This window comes from Dipodomys merriami, unplaced genomic scaffold (genome assembly GCF_024711535.1).
Source record: "Dipodomys merriami isolate MVZ:Mamm:240054 unplaced genomic scaffold, mDipMer1.0.p SCAF_17, whole genome shotgun sequence".
Taxonomy (NCBI): Eukaryota; Metazoa; Chordata; class Mammalia; order Rodentia; family Heteromyidae; genus Dipodomys; species Dipodomys merriami.
The window spans coordinates 23,545,031-23,560,242 of NW_027203048.1; positions in this window are offsets into that span (position 1 = coordinate 23,545,031).

Below are 15,212 nucleotides of genomic sequence, written 5' to 3' on the forward strand. Positions count from 1 at the left end.
AGTGGAGGAGCTATCTGAGGTGCAAGTGATTTTAGGAGCCTGTTTTGACTGCTGCAATCCCCCCTCTCTCCCCACCCATCACCCCATCTCATATTGCCCCCTACTCTGTTATTGCCAGAGCTGGGCTCTTCCTGCTTACAAACAGCTGGGCAGGGCGGGGATGTGAGGAGCAACTCAGTGTGGAGGTCAACACTTGGGCAGATGTTTTGAATTCCCTGCTTGGAAGCTATCGTTTAGGACCAGCCATGACTACCATTTGAGGCATAATTTCTATGTGTCTGCAAGTCAATGATGAGAGTCGTCCAATTGAGACATGATCCACAGCTGATTCTCATTCCCCAGACAATCCTCCACAAGTTCACAGATCTTCTAGTTCCCCTACCCTTCTGTGTCACTTTGTTTCCAGAGAAATTTAAATCAGATCCAGCTGAATTGCCATGTTGCCAAACTGCTGCATACAGAAGGAGACTAATCCATGATTGCTATCTTACTGTCACAGGGAAGACCCTTCACAGCTTTGTTGAGGTGCTTTTAGGTTGCCTTCCAGTTGAGAATGAGCAAACCCAGTATGGTAAATATGTTTTAATTGTTAAATCAATTCTAATGAGTGAGGGAGGATGTCTTGGAGCAATTTTCCTGAGAAATCTGTAGATGAATCCAGATCTGAGAAAAATGGTGCTGTAATCCATTAGTGATGTCTGCCATGGACACAGGCATGAGGGAAACAGCAATATTTTGTTGCAGATTTAGGAATCCAGCCCTGTTTATTTTTAGATATCACTGCAGTTGTCATCTCCCCGAAGAAAGCCTGTGCTGGCTTCTCAGCAACAGAATCTGGAACTGGACACATAGCTTCCTGGAGCCTATTGTGAAGGTTGGAATTCTAATCTTGTGCAATGGTTTGGACATGTTTTGTCACCCAAAGGCTCATGTTCTGAAAGCTTGTTCTCCAGTGTGAGATGAAGAAATGGAACCTTGAAGAAGTAGGGCTTAGTGGAAGGTAATTATGCAATGGGGGCTTCATCCCTCAAAAGGGATTAAAATAGTTCCCCTAAGAACAGGTTATTATTAAAGAAAGAAGGAAAAGGAAGAGGAGGAGGAGGAGGAAGAGGATGAGGAGGAAGAGGAGGAGGAGCAAGAGGAGGAAGAGAAGAAGAAGAAGAAGAAGAAGAAGAAGAAGAAGAAGAAGAAGAAGAAGAAGAAGAAGAAGAAGAAGAAGAAGAAGAAGAAGAAGAAGAAGAAGAAGAAGAAAGAAGAAGAAGAAGAAGAAGAAGCAGCTTGACCCCTATCTGTTCTCTTGCTTCCTTGCTTACACATGTGCTGTTTCTGCATGAGGCTGATTCCCTTTCTACAGTTCTATGATACATATCATGGTGTGATACAGTTAGGGCACTCTGGCCCAGTGTCATGCTATTTGGATCTTCCTGCCACCAGAATCATAAACCAAACCCTCTTTTCCTTGTGAAGTACCAGGCATCAAATAATTTGTTATAGTAACACAAACAGCCTTTTATTGACCAGCCTTCTAATCTTGAGTGAATGAATCATTGAACTTCTGTATGCTTTCAATTGTCATCTGTAAAACAGGCTCAGTAACAGCCTCCACCTGACAGGATCACTGTGAATGTTAAATACCTTAGCTTGAATTTCCTGTCCAAATCAAGCATACAGTTTGGTCCTCCTTAAGACTGAACTAGCTGGTGTTAGTTTAGGCCAGGCTCAATGTTGCCCTCCTGGCAGTTTATCTCCCTAGTTGTACTAATAATTCATTTGTTTTGTTTTTTCAGTGTGTGATGTTGGAATTTGGTCTAAAGTCTAGCAGCTCCCAGTGAGCAGGCACTGAATGAATGGGCAATCCCACAGAATGGGTTGACTTGTCCTAGGTGGAAGAAATACCAGTGGCTTTGTGGTTACCCTAAATCCTCCTCCACATGATTTTCTTTTCTGATATAGAGTTGTAGCAACATTTCTGTAGGAGAAAGAGGTGTTGGGAAAGGAAGTGGGGTCGGGGGAGGAGGAAAGGGAATCATTTGGAGAAATAAGAGGGAAAAATAACAAAGAGAAAGGGGGAAAGAAGGAGGCCTCCTTTTTAAATGTGGGAGAGGGAAAGAATGAGAAAATGAACCAAATTAGCGAGAAGATGAGGGAAAAGGGGAAGGAAGGAGCGTTACCTACTATCAAGGCAAGTAGACCTGCTGCTGGAGTGGAAATTGCCACTCTGGGAGCCCCAAGCTGCCTGAGAATTGCTTTGTCCTAGGGCCAGCATCTCTGGGGAGATACTGCTTAGTAGTTAAGAGTCTGATCTCTTGACTTGGACCACTGGAGACTGAAGCCTGACTCCTCTATGGACTCCCTGAGTTACCTTGAGTAAGTCACTTACCTGAGCCTCTGTTTCCTCACCTGTAACTCCATGCTTGAAAAGGACTCATTTCACAAAACCATTATATTTCTGAGATAAATCGTGTCAATACTTGAAGTTTGGGACCACACAGTGAATTCTCAGTGAATGTTAATAATAATTGTTACTAATGGAAACCACCAGGTTGACCCAAGGGTCTCTCATTCGTCCACCCTGTGCTGCAGTCATATGACTAAAAGCTGGGCAGCAACAAGCCCAAAGCACTCAAGGTTATCTCCGTCCCCCATTTGCAGAGGACTCTCCTGTTTCTGGGTCTGTTCTGGGCCCTTGGGGTATAAAATACCCATGGCCACTCTGAGCCCCTGCTGGGTCCAGGAGCCCATTCCTAGCCTCAGTCTCTGTGGTATTGGGTCTTCTCACTCCCCAGGGTCAGTTTCTATCTGCAAAGGGGGGGTGGTGCGGAAAGTCAGAAATGTGACCACCACCACCTGTGGGCCTGAGGAGGAAGGAGAAACAGGTTCACAGAATATCCACAGTCTGACCGGCTCCTCCATGGAGCCACCATGAGCCCTTGAAGGACTGGTGACTTCTCCACACTACTAACCTCATCCTATCTACTTTATTAAGTGATGGAATAATGCTTGTGGCAGTCTGTCTCATAGAATCACAGAAAAAAAAGCAAGGTCTGCTGAAATGCCAAGATGCTTGTTGTAATCATTGTTTGTTCTCAAGAAGATAATAAAACTTCAAGACAGGATAGAATATCATTTTGGTGAGCTTTCCCCCTACCCTGTCCCAAATGCAAAGGCTCTGCCCCGGATGATATTGGGAAAACAAGAAGAACATTCATGCAGGTGGGGGAAAGAAACTCTCAGGGAGACACTCCCAGGGCAAAGCAGGGCAAAGCAGGGCAGCCGGATGGTGTGCAAATGGTGAGACTGGATTGAACCTTTACCCCTCCCTGAACTTCCTCCTTGAGGGACTGCACAGGAAGACATGATCCTGAAATACCATGAGAATGGTGTTTCTCATCCCTCTCCCGTCCAAACAAGGAAGCCAGGAAATCACGCAAGGGCACCTTTTAGTTCAAAGGCAAGTCCAAAGAGCAGAGTGAGTTCAACAGGAGTCAAGAGGCAAGGCCTTGAATGCTCAAATGGCCCAGCTGCAAACTTGTAGACTTCCCAGATGCCTTTGCTTCTAAGGAGGCTTTGACTACATTTTACCTGCTCAACGTGGACCACTAATAGTTTTGTTTGACTTAGGTCTGTCAATCAAATCAGAGAGTAGTGATTAGCCAGCAAATGGCTGGTTTCAATGCAAAGGATCTCTACAATAGAAAAGAAGGCTGGAGCATGACTCAGGTGGTTGAACACCTGCCTAGTAATTTAAAGGCCCTGAGTAGAGAGGAATTTGTTTGCTCATTCAACAACTATCTATTAATGAATTTATCTATTAATATGATCAATTAATAAGTCAATGATGCTTATAACAGCATCACAATGTATCCTCCTTAGTATATCTTCCCAGTCAGTATTGCCCTCTCCCCACCTAAAGATGACCTCTACCAACAACGGCTTATTTTGTCTGCCCTTGATCTTCATGTCATGGAACGTTACACTGTGTCTGGCTTTGGCACTCACTTTGTAAGGTTATCAGCAGTAGTTTGCTCATGTTTATTGCCGTGAAATATTCCATTGTGTTTGGTATGTCTCATTTCATTGACCCATGCTGCTGTTGATGGAAGATGAGGAAGTAGATGAGGTAATCAACATAGGAGATACATTTCTCTTTTCTAGGTGGCCTAGTCAGATGGAAACTTGTTTTTGTTTTTTGGTGCCAGTCCTGGGGCTTGAACTCACGGCTTGAATGCATGGCCTGGGTGCTGTCCCTGAGCTTTTTCTCAAAGCTAGTACTCTACCACTTGAGCCACAGCTCCATTTCTGGCCTTTTTTGTTGGTGTTGTTCAATATTTGGAGATGAGTGTCATGGACTTTCCTGCCCAGGCTGGCTTTGAATTGTGATCCTCAGATCTCAGCCTCCTGAGTAGCTAGGATTATTGGCGTAAGACACCTGCAATTGGCTGGGGTATTTTTTGTTGGTTTGTTTGCTTGTTTGCTTGCTTGCTTGTTTTTAAGCGTAGTGTGTGCACACTGCTTTCCTCCATCATCCTGATCAAAACCTGGTCCCCTGCATACTGCTTTGCTCTCTTCCTTTGGAGAGGTATTATATGTGTCTCATTGGAAAGTACGAGTGCTTTGAAAAGTACAACGCTCCACGTAAATTCTAGGTGGTGGCATCTGTATTGTTACTGTGATTATGTCTGCAGGGGGGAGGCAAGATGGGGTGAGGGGAGCTGGGGTTCCTTCCCTGTTCCTCCTGCCGTGCCTGCTAACTGATCGGCAGGTTGCCTCTGCTAGGTGTCGATAGAAGAGTTAGCCTGGAAGTATTGTCTGAGGACTTCAGGAATAACACGGGCAGAGTGATTCAAAAAGAAATCAATGGTCCTAAAAATAGCGGAGAAGTTCCTAGAATAATGTCTTAATGGGAAAAAGGGGATTGACTGGTGGATTGTATTGTAAAAAGTCATGTGGTGGGTTTTTTTTTTAATGTCTAGATAAAAAGATGAGTGATCAGCTTATAATAGGGTGACATCCGGGCCCACAGGCTTCCGGACTCCCACTCAGCAGGGCACACCTCCCCTTTCTTCTAGTTGGCTGCAAGTCTGCCTAGCACCTGGGAAGGAGAGCTGTTGGCAGACACGGATATGGCCTCTGCAGAGTAACAATCTCTCAGGAAATAAGGTATGCACCTATGTGGCACAGCCATGATGTCACCTTGGTCTTTTGTGTTTCAAACACAGATCTTCCTTCTCTTTGCTATTTCCTGCATGTGTTACTGGGTGGTCAAGGAAGGAATCTCAAGTTCAACATCAAGAGCATTGCGCATAAGCTAACACCTGTGTTCCTGTGTCCTGAAGCCACGTGTTTCTGGCAGACGGTGGCCAGGACACCATGAGGTAAACTTCTAACTCCCAGAGCTAGTCTTACCGAGGAGGACAGAAGGACAGTCCTGTCCCTCAGAGCCCCACCCATTGCCACTTATTCTTGTGCTAGGTTCAGCATGTGGTTAATTTCAAGCCTGTCTGTCCCACGCCTGTTAGAGGAAAGCCAGTCATTGTCCCACAAGCAGAATGCTCTGAGTTGTATTGCCAGCCCAATTCTATCTCTTTCCATCTGATAGCAGACAAATAGGTGGGGTGAAGTTTACTATCTACTGTACCAGGAATTGGAGACCCTGCAGGCTAAGTGAGGCCCTGGTGATGGGTTTAAAGGTGATTCAATTAGAAAGAAATGCAAGTCCTTTGAGTGGTGATTGTAGAAAGCTGTCCTTTCCTCTTTCCTAGAGGAATAAGGAATGTATTGCCTTCACTGCTTCTGCAGCCATCTTGTGGCCATGAGGAAAACCAGTCTAGGAACCAGGCCAACACAGAGACAAGAATAAAGCTCAGAGAAACAGGATGGGAACTCCCATTAAACAACACCAAAAGCCTACCCCCTCTGACTTTATTATATAAGACAATAAATCCAAGTCACTTTCAGCTAGTTTGACTGGCTTCATTTTTCCACTTACAACCCAAAGTATCCTAGCGGATATACCTCACTATTCTATGCTTTCATCTGCGCTCAACTGAAGGACCAGTCATTTCTAGTTATCAGTACCTGAGTGAAGAATACAGACAAGAATGATATGTTAGCTCCTTCAATTTCTTCTACTCTCCTATATTTATTTCCTTTTTTGTGCCTCTTCTGGAACTTGAATAGAGGGCCTGGGTGCTGTCTCCTGAGCTTTTCTTTCCAAGGCTAGTGCTTTACCACTTTGAGCCACAGCTCTACTTCCAGGTTTTGGGTTGTTAACAGTCTCAATAAGACCTTCCTGCCTGGGCAGGCTTTGAACCATGATCCGCAGATCTGTTTCCTGAGTAGCTAGGATCACAGATATGAGTCACTGGTGCCTGGATCTATTTCCTTTTTTCTAGCTGTAAAATTAACTGCAGTAAATCTCTGCATCTCTCTGAGCATTTTTGGGCTGCTCTTCTCTGTCTCGGCATGTTGGTGGACAAAGCCTGAAAATAATACAGTGAATGGTGCTCTGCATCCATTCTCGTTTGTTTCCTCACAAACTAGAGAAGCTAGAAAAGGACTGCAGATTTCTTTGCAGCTGGGGTTCTGGGTGTCAATTCTATTCTATCAATTATGCACATCATTTAATGGCTAAATATAGTGTGAGAAATGAGTTGGTTGGTGTTTTCATTGCACACACATCCTATAAATGTAAGCATGCACAAACTAAAATGCCTATCACATCACTAGGACATGTTCTATTATGGGGCCACAGCCATGTACACAGTCACACAACCTGACTGTGTACCCTTTCTTATGGCATACAGAAGGGGACATAGAGAGAGGGACATCCCCCCCCTTTCTTTGACTGTCATGGGGACATATAAATATCACGATTTTCTGCAGCAGACTCTCAACATGCTTCCAGAAGCAGTGAGGGGCATGCACACGGGAGGGTCACGCCAGACTCCTGTACCCCACTGGTGAAGTGCGCCTTTGTTTTGTTTTGGTTGCTGGAGATGGAATCCAGGGACTAAAGATACTAGACAAGTGTGTGACCCTGAGCCATATCCTCAGCCTGATAATGGGTTCTTCTACTAATTCATCATCATGTGATATTTCACATGATGGTGATCCAAGTAGCATTCTTCTAGCAGATCAGTTCTGGGATGGCATCTAAGAGTGACGCCTGGAGTTTAGGCTAGGGCCAGCTCTTACAGTCTACCACTCATGGTTTCATAAGTACCCTGTGTTAAATACCTTTCTGTTTAAAATACACAGAATGGGTTCTTGTCTCTCACAACTCAACTTTGTCTGATAGTGGGAACAAAAGTGAGTAGGAATAAAGACAGCACAAAAGTGCAAATGTACTTCTCAGAGCCTACATGGAATTCAGTTGGGCAGAATTAGTATTTCAAGGTCAGGTGGCAGATTCTCTGCTCTGGCTGGACTAAATGCACAAAAAAGTCAGAACTTTATCCACTGAGCAAAATCACATCCTTCATAGAAAGTAATGACATTGTGTTATGACTTTACCATATATGGGACATTTTACCTGCTTGTCCTTAATCAGTCATCATGTCCTGCAACTCTGGCAGAAGTAAGACCTCAGCTTGACATTTTAATCCCTATTTTACCAATTAAGATGCCAGTGGTCAGAGCTTGGGGATCAAGAGATCTTGATGAATATATCACCAGGATTCCAAAATGTCAGGTCTTTTTAGTATCTGTAATTCTACCACAAGAGACCCATTCACGGATCTCTCTAGCTTCTTCCTTCGGATCAAGAGTCTTACACTCAATTCTCAATATGTCACTATAAACAAGAATATGATCTTGTTCTTAACCAAAGGAATAGGATCTTATAGAGGACCTCCATATCTTCTATGTGGGGGAGTTAGGTCACTTTCTCACCTTGCCAATGTATCAGTCTTTATACATCCTAACTTTCCCAATGGCCGATCTTATCATCACGCACAGTTTGCTTTTGTAGGGAGAAAGTCAATGATCTGCTGTAAGATAGCCACTGCAGGGGCTGGGAAGGTGGCTCAGTGGTAGAGTGCTTGCCTTGCATGCATGAGGCCCTGGGTTCGATTCCTCAGCATCACATAAGCAAAAAGAAAAAAAGCCGGAAGTGGCGCTGTGGCTCAAGTGGTAGAGCGCTAGCCTTGAGCTGAAGAGCTGAGGGACAGCGCCCAGGCCCAGAGTTCAGGCCCCACAACGGGACCAAAAAAAAAAAAAAGATAGCCACTGCAATGGAGGGTGGTAATGGAGAGCATGACACTGACACTGGATCCAGCCTTCTTTGCTAGGAAACTTGGCAGCATTGGAACCTAGAAAGCCCAATGTGATCCAGGGCCTGCCAGGGACCCTGGAGCTGGAGTAGCAAAATAGCCAGTGTTGGGTGAGCAGGCAATATCAGATAGAGATCACCACAGATGAAGCCCTGCTATCCCCAGCCAGCCTCACCCTGCCTGAGCCCTACACGATCTGTGACATGGCTGAGAACTCCCCAGGCCAGCCCAGCACTAGCCAGACAGGCAAACCCAGGAAGATCCAACTGCAGAATGCATCACCAGGTTGAAGCTAGCCCAAACTTCATTTCCCCCTTCATGTAATGCTTCCCAGAGGAGGCGCCCAACTCAGAGGTAGCTCTCGAAGGAGTTTGATAAGAAGATGTGACACCTCATTTTAAATGCTTTCAGAACATTTCTGAAGTTGACGTGAGTGTCAGGCAGTGAGGCTGAGAAAGTCCACTGTCCCCTCCAAGCGGACTAATCAGACGTGAAGTCTTGGCAAGAGATAACTAAGGAACTGGAGAGCCAAAATGACATCACATCAACTCCATTTCACATCCTGTACACACCAGTGCCTATCACTGCTCCAGGTGGCTGGCACCCTCGATACACAGTGGTATTTTCAGAGCAGCACGTCTGGCCCCCTTTACCCTGAAGCTGTCACTCTGGGATATGCTGGGAACGTGGTTTGTCACTATGTGTAAAGCCACACACGTTAAGGGGCGGTCACTCTGGAGGTGAAGCCCGTTTGGTACTTCCTTCCTCTCCTGCCCTAGCATTTGTGACAACAAAGCTGGCCCTGGGCATCCAAGATAGGGGCATACACCTGCTTGAATCCACACCAAACAGTAGGACAGGGCTTTCCATCTGATGAGTTGTTCCCATCAAGAATAAATTTCAAATCATTTGTTCACTCCAGACATAAGTGGTTGGCATACAATCCTGACCATTGGGTTGTAAAGAAAATTGATTTTATGGAGTTTAAAGTTGGGGGAAAAGAAACACATGATAACTCAGTTGGGAGACAATTATGAGCATTATATCCGTTTAATTATAGCTCCATCCTTCACTGACATAAGTTCTTTCCTCTTCAAATTAAAATATCCAAGCAACTTGAAATGTAACTCTGATGAATTTTCATGTTCTGCTCTCTACCTTACATCCCGGCTCAGGGCACTGCACCAACACACTTGGAGGGTTTTTTTTTCTTTTTCTTTTTTTTCAATAGATAGTTAACATGACATGCAAGAGTCGTCTGCATGACACAGATAACTCAGGGGAACCGCACCAAGTAAATGAGATGCATTAGTGTCTGGATGGAAGCTGAAGATAGAAGTTCTCAGAACTTCTTGTTTAATTTATAGAAATGGATTTCCCTCCTGTGCTTAAGATTTCAAAATAGTAATCATATTCTGAAGAGGCGATGTTCCCACTCCAGGTGTTAATATCAATATGTAAGAGAAAATCATCAAGTAGACCTACCCCTCAGCTGCGCCTCTTATATGTCAACAAGCTAACTGAGGTGATAAAACAGGTAGTGGAAATTTAATTACTAGCCATTGAGATTTGGGCAAAGGCTGGGGATTCTAGATTCATTTCTCTGGTACCGGAGGCTGCTGGAAGCAACCATCCACCCGAAACGAACATTTTTAATAGGTGTTTTCCTTCCCTCTGAAACATTAAGAGCACCAAAGGCCAGTGGGAAACTTGCAAATTCAATTCTCAAGGATGGCAAGGGCAACATAGAACTGAAACTTAAAAAACAAAGAAAGAAACTGTTTGCAGCCATAATTCTGATCATCTTTGGAGAGGGCTGTGAGCCAGCAAGGTCATTTAATAAGTGATTTCTATACATTTCGTTATGTCAGATTCCTGGTCAATAGCCACTTTTCAAGTTGGCATCATTTAGCATTTATAAGATGACACTAGCAACTTTGTTCCTCTTCTCCAGGAGACCCATCTACACTAGCCTTGCTGTCCTAACCCAGCCACACGCTACAACATCCATCTATACTGCCTTCTCCACAGGCATCTGAGGTTCTCTTTCTGCCCTCTTCCCCCACCTCAATCCCCTATGGCTATGGGTGAATAGTTTCTGGCAAATCAGAGGTGTCCAGTGAAAGTCTGAGTTAGGACAGGTTCCAGTATGACTGAACTGTTACCTACAGATGCCTTGATGCAAAATGTAGATAGAAATGGCATGAAACTACATTGATTCCACCAAAGAGCTCTTATAGGATTTGATTCAGTGGTAGAGCATTTGTGTGGCATATGCTAGGCTCTAGGCTCAATTATCTAGCAACACACACACACACACACACACACACACACACACACGAGAATATTTGCAAATCCTTTGGGTCTCAGCCTCTCAGAGAACCATGTCAGCTTCAGGAAACTTGCTGGTATCTCACACCTTTTCAAGCCTGCCGTGAAATTCAGTCACCTTGTCTGTTTCTCAAGGAAAAGAGTTATTCATGGTGAGTAGGTTTGAATTGGTAAACTTTCATAGAATCAAGGGGCCTTGAAATTCTACATTGTACATTGAGGATAGTTCTTTTCTTACTTGCTGCTCTCTCTCCTCTGTCCTGATTGTGGGAAGCTAGAAACACTTCTCTCTGTACCAAGCCAAAGACCTGAGCCAACCTGGCTTGCAGATAAAAGAGTGACCAACCTTCACTGATTGGCTGGGACCAGAGGTTTTCCAGTGCTGAGAGTAGACCGTCCAAATGCAAATGTTACAAAACCCTAAGGCCCTGTCTTATGTAAAAGAAGATGAAACTGCCCTCCATTTAGCTTCTTAGATAACGTTGGTGAGTCTGGTAACTCTCTCTGGCCTGGTCACCCAAGCTACAAACCGTTTTATGCTCACAATTTCTGAGTTCCCATTCTGCGGAAACCCACTGAGATTCTAGGATTTGGGACCCTTGGCTTGGACTTTTTAAGCAGAGGTATGGCTAACTTTGTATCTGAAAGCTTGATGGATGTGCCTGCTGCTGCTGCCACTGCAGTGGATATAGAATTAAATTTCCAAATGAGTGACGTAAATGTAGATTTTCAAGTCTCATAAATGCTCTGTGCCTCAGTTTCCTCACCTGATACACCATACTATCGATGACCCTCCCCATACGTATGGGGAGATAGGACATGATGGGGATGAAGCTGTGTCTTTCCACAAAGGTTTATCCTATTGTTATTACATAAACAAATATGAGCACCTTTAAGGGACTTATAACCTAATAGATATTTTGTAAGAGATGCCAAGGACACTGTCCAGTGGAGCATGCTCTACAAAGTGGAGAGGTAGTGATGTCATTGAGCAGAGCCTTAGAAAGCTGATGTTGTCATATGGAAATAGACTAGTTGGATTTAACCCAGATGAGTAGATTAAAGTGTTTGGTTTTTTTGGCTGCTTGGATAACAGCATTTTAAAGAGGAAATATGTACTTCTCTCTAAGGTTCTAAAGATGTGTAATCATGCTGACATAGTTGTTTGTCTTGCCTCTACCATGTCACAAGTCTTCCCCACACCTGAAAAGTATCTATAACAAAGTGGCTGCTGGATGCCTGTAATCCTAGCTACTCAGGTTTGAAGCCAGCTAGTGCAGAAAAGTCCCCCCAACCCCAGACTCTTATCTCCAATTAACAACTAAAAAAAACCGTAAGTGAAGCTGTGAAGCTGTGGCTCAAAGTGGTAGAGAGCTAGCCTTGAGCAAAAGAGCTCAGGGACAGCACCCTGGTCCTGAGTTCAAGCCCCACAGCTGACCAAAACAAAAACAAAATGACTGACATCATGGTGTTTACTTCACAGGCAGGCCATCTGCGGCCAGGAATAAAGAAAAAGTAAGACTAGAAACTAGAGGTCTTCAGAACAATGTTCTAATTTTCAAAGCCTGAATCTCTGTTCTTTTCCTGCTTCCTGTTTCAATCCCCAGGGACCAGAAAAGCCCAAAGTATGAGCAGTTCTCTATTATTCTGCATTTGTCTCTCCTTTCTTCTTTATGTGTTTTCTTCTTCTTGACAGTTGGGTAACCTTTGATATTCAGGTTTCAGCCCAGTTATCACCTGCTCAGAGCCCTTTATAGGCTCAGTTCACTTCTCTGATTCCTCTCTAGTAAATCATTCTGATTTATATTCATACTGCTGGCCGATGTTACACGTTTATTTGTGCGTTGTCTTCTATCAAACACAATGGGAGCACAGACCATTTCATTCATGGCTGTGTCTACTATGCCTAGAACAGTGACTGGAGAATAATAGGTTCTCAATGAAAAGCTTGTTGGACTAGTGAAAATATTTTCACTGTCTCTGAGATACCAGTGATTGAACAGCTAACTTGAGGAGAAGGAAATGCATGTCCTCACTCTCATATAGCAAGTTTCCAGGCCTTAGTGTGCTCTCTCTCTCTCTCTCTCTCTCTCTCTCACCTATGAAATCAGACATCTCTACGCAAAAGCAGATCTAAGAAAAGCTGAGGACCAAGTGAGAACTTGGTGGTGAAAGTAGTTTGACAAGTGAAAATGTGAGTTAAGTGGGAGATGTTATTATCTTCCGCCATCTGCTTGACTCTAATCTTTTTTTTCCTCGGTGAACAGACCTATTGATTGTAGCTTGCTGGAGGAAGCTCTCACTGTCTAATTACTGCCCCGGCTCAACCTGTCAGCGTGTCCTCTGCAGTCGGCACATCCTGACACTGACCCCTCATGCCGCAGCCCTTTGCAAAGCAGCCAGCCCTGGCACTCTGTGCTTGGCATAGAGATCATGTCTCCTGGGCTGTGGGAGGCTGCTCTCCTCTTGGGGGAGCTGAAGTCCCAGCTACGCAGGTAATCCCACTGTGGAGAAGGCCTGGGGCCCAAGTGCTGTAGCAGGCAGACGCTGAGAAAATGCCAGTGTCCCCAGTGGCCAAGGCCTGGCAGCCAGGCAAGGGTGTGTCCTGCAAAGACAGATATTCTGTATTGGGCATTCAGAGACTGGGACTTCTAGGAGAATGATTCCTACACATTTTTCCTGGCTTGAAACAGGATTAAGAAACAGTTAATAATTAATCATTTGGGGGGATAATAGGAGTTGCTAGCTGGGGGATATTTTTCCAAGTTCAAGTGCCCAAGTAAAGAGGAGATACATACTAGGTTTCTCAACTCTCAGATGAGGACAACCATGTGATTCCTAGGACTGGCCCTGGCTATTGAGTTCCAATCTGTTCCAGAGGTATCCGAACTCAGCATGAGCATTTGGCTCAATGGTAGAGCCCCTGACTAGTATGTGGGAGATTTGATCCCCGCTACTAAAAAAAAAAAATGAACAAACAAAAAACAGTGCTCCTAGAGCATCTTTGTCAGCAAAGCAAGTAAGAAAATGGGAATATGTTTTAAAGAATGCATGTCAGTTGTATATGTCATTTAGAAGAAAAGCAAAAGATATATAAGCAAGCTGGTGGCTCATGCCTGTAATCCTAGCTACTCAGGATTGTGATTCAAAACCAGCCTGGCTAGGAAAGTCTATAAGACTCTTATCTCCAATAAATCACTAAAAGCCAGAAGTGGTGCTGTGGTTCAGGAGGTAGAGTGCTAGCTTTGAGTAAAAGAAGCTTAGGGACAGTGGTCAGGCCCAAAGTTCAAGCCCCAGGACTGGGGGAAAAAAATCTTAAATAAAGTTTTGATTTGAACCCTTGGAAAATAAATGGATCCAGATGACTTCCAGAACTAACAGTACCACATCAGCAGGGTGGCTGGCAAATGTTTGTGGAATGAATAAGTAAATAGTATAGTAGACGATAAAATAGACTGTGCCAGCTTTCCTTACTCATCTTAATAAAAAAAAAGAAAATATTATTTTTTCAGATACAAATTCACAAAATGATAATATTGATATGCTGCTATACTTTTCAACTTACAGGATCTTTCTGGGCTGGGTACCAGTGCTCATGCCTGTAATCTTAGCTAGTCAAGAGGCTGAGATCTAAGGGTCATGGTTCAAAGCCAGGTTGTGAAGTCCATGAAACTCTTATCTCAATAAATTAAAAAAGCAAAAACAAAAACAGAAGTGGAGCACTGGCTCAAGTGGTATAGTATTATCTTGAAGGGGGGGGGAAGGCACAGGAACAATACCTAGGCCCTTAGTTCAAGCTCCAGGACCGGCAAAAAAAAAATTAATTTAATTTAATTTAATTTTTAAAAATCTTCAGTAAGTATCTCAACTGATCCTCAAATAACCCTAGGAAGCAGGTAATTTTAAATTTAATAAGAAGCTAAAGCTTACAAAGAAACCAATTGTTTGCCAAAGGTTTAAGGGATAGTAGTTGAAAAAAGATTTTTTTTTTTTTGTAAGATGGTATCTGCTGTTGCCTAGGTTATCTTGAACTCCAGAGTTCAAGTGAACACCCTGCCATAGTCTCCTAACCACATGAGCCTACAAGCACATGCTTGCATTTGTAAGAACACTTTAAAATATACTCATGAATTGGGAGGCGAGGGGGTGGAGGACTAGGGAATATTTAGAATCAAAGAAGTTGATGAAAGGGAAAATTCCAGGGAGGTAAATGGAGTACTGAAGTTTACTTTGGCTTTGAGTACATTTGCCAAATCAGATCAACTGTGGTTTCAGTTTTAACTCCTTCACAAAGCCAGAGGGAAAGGAGGAAATCTCTAGGCCTACTAGTAGCAATAGATCAGACTGATTCCTACTATGGGAAGATCAAATGTATTCAACTTTGACACTCATTAAAGTATTATTCTGAGATTATCTAGCCATAAACCAGCCCCTTTCCAGGGTCTACTTCAAACCCATCCTCTTTTGGTAGTCCAAGATGTCTTAAATCAAGAATTTGAGCTGAGTACTGGTGGCCTATGCCTGTAATCCTAGCTATCCAGGAGGCTGAGATCTGAGGATTGAGGTTCAAAGTCAGCCAAGGCAGAAAAGTCTTACCTCCAGTTAACC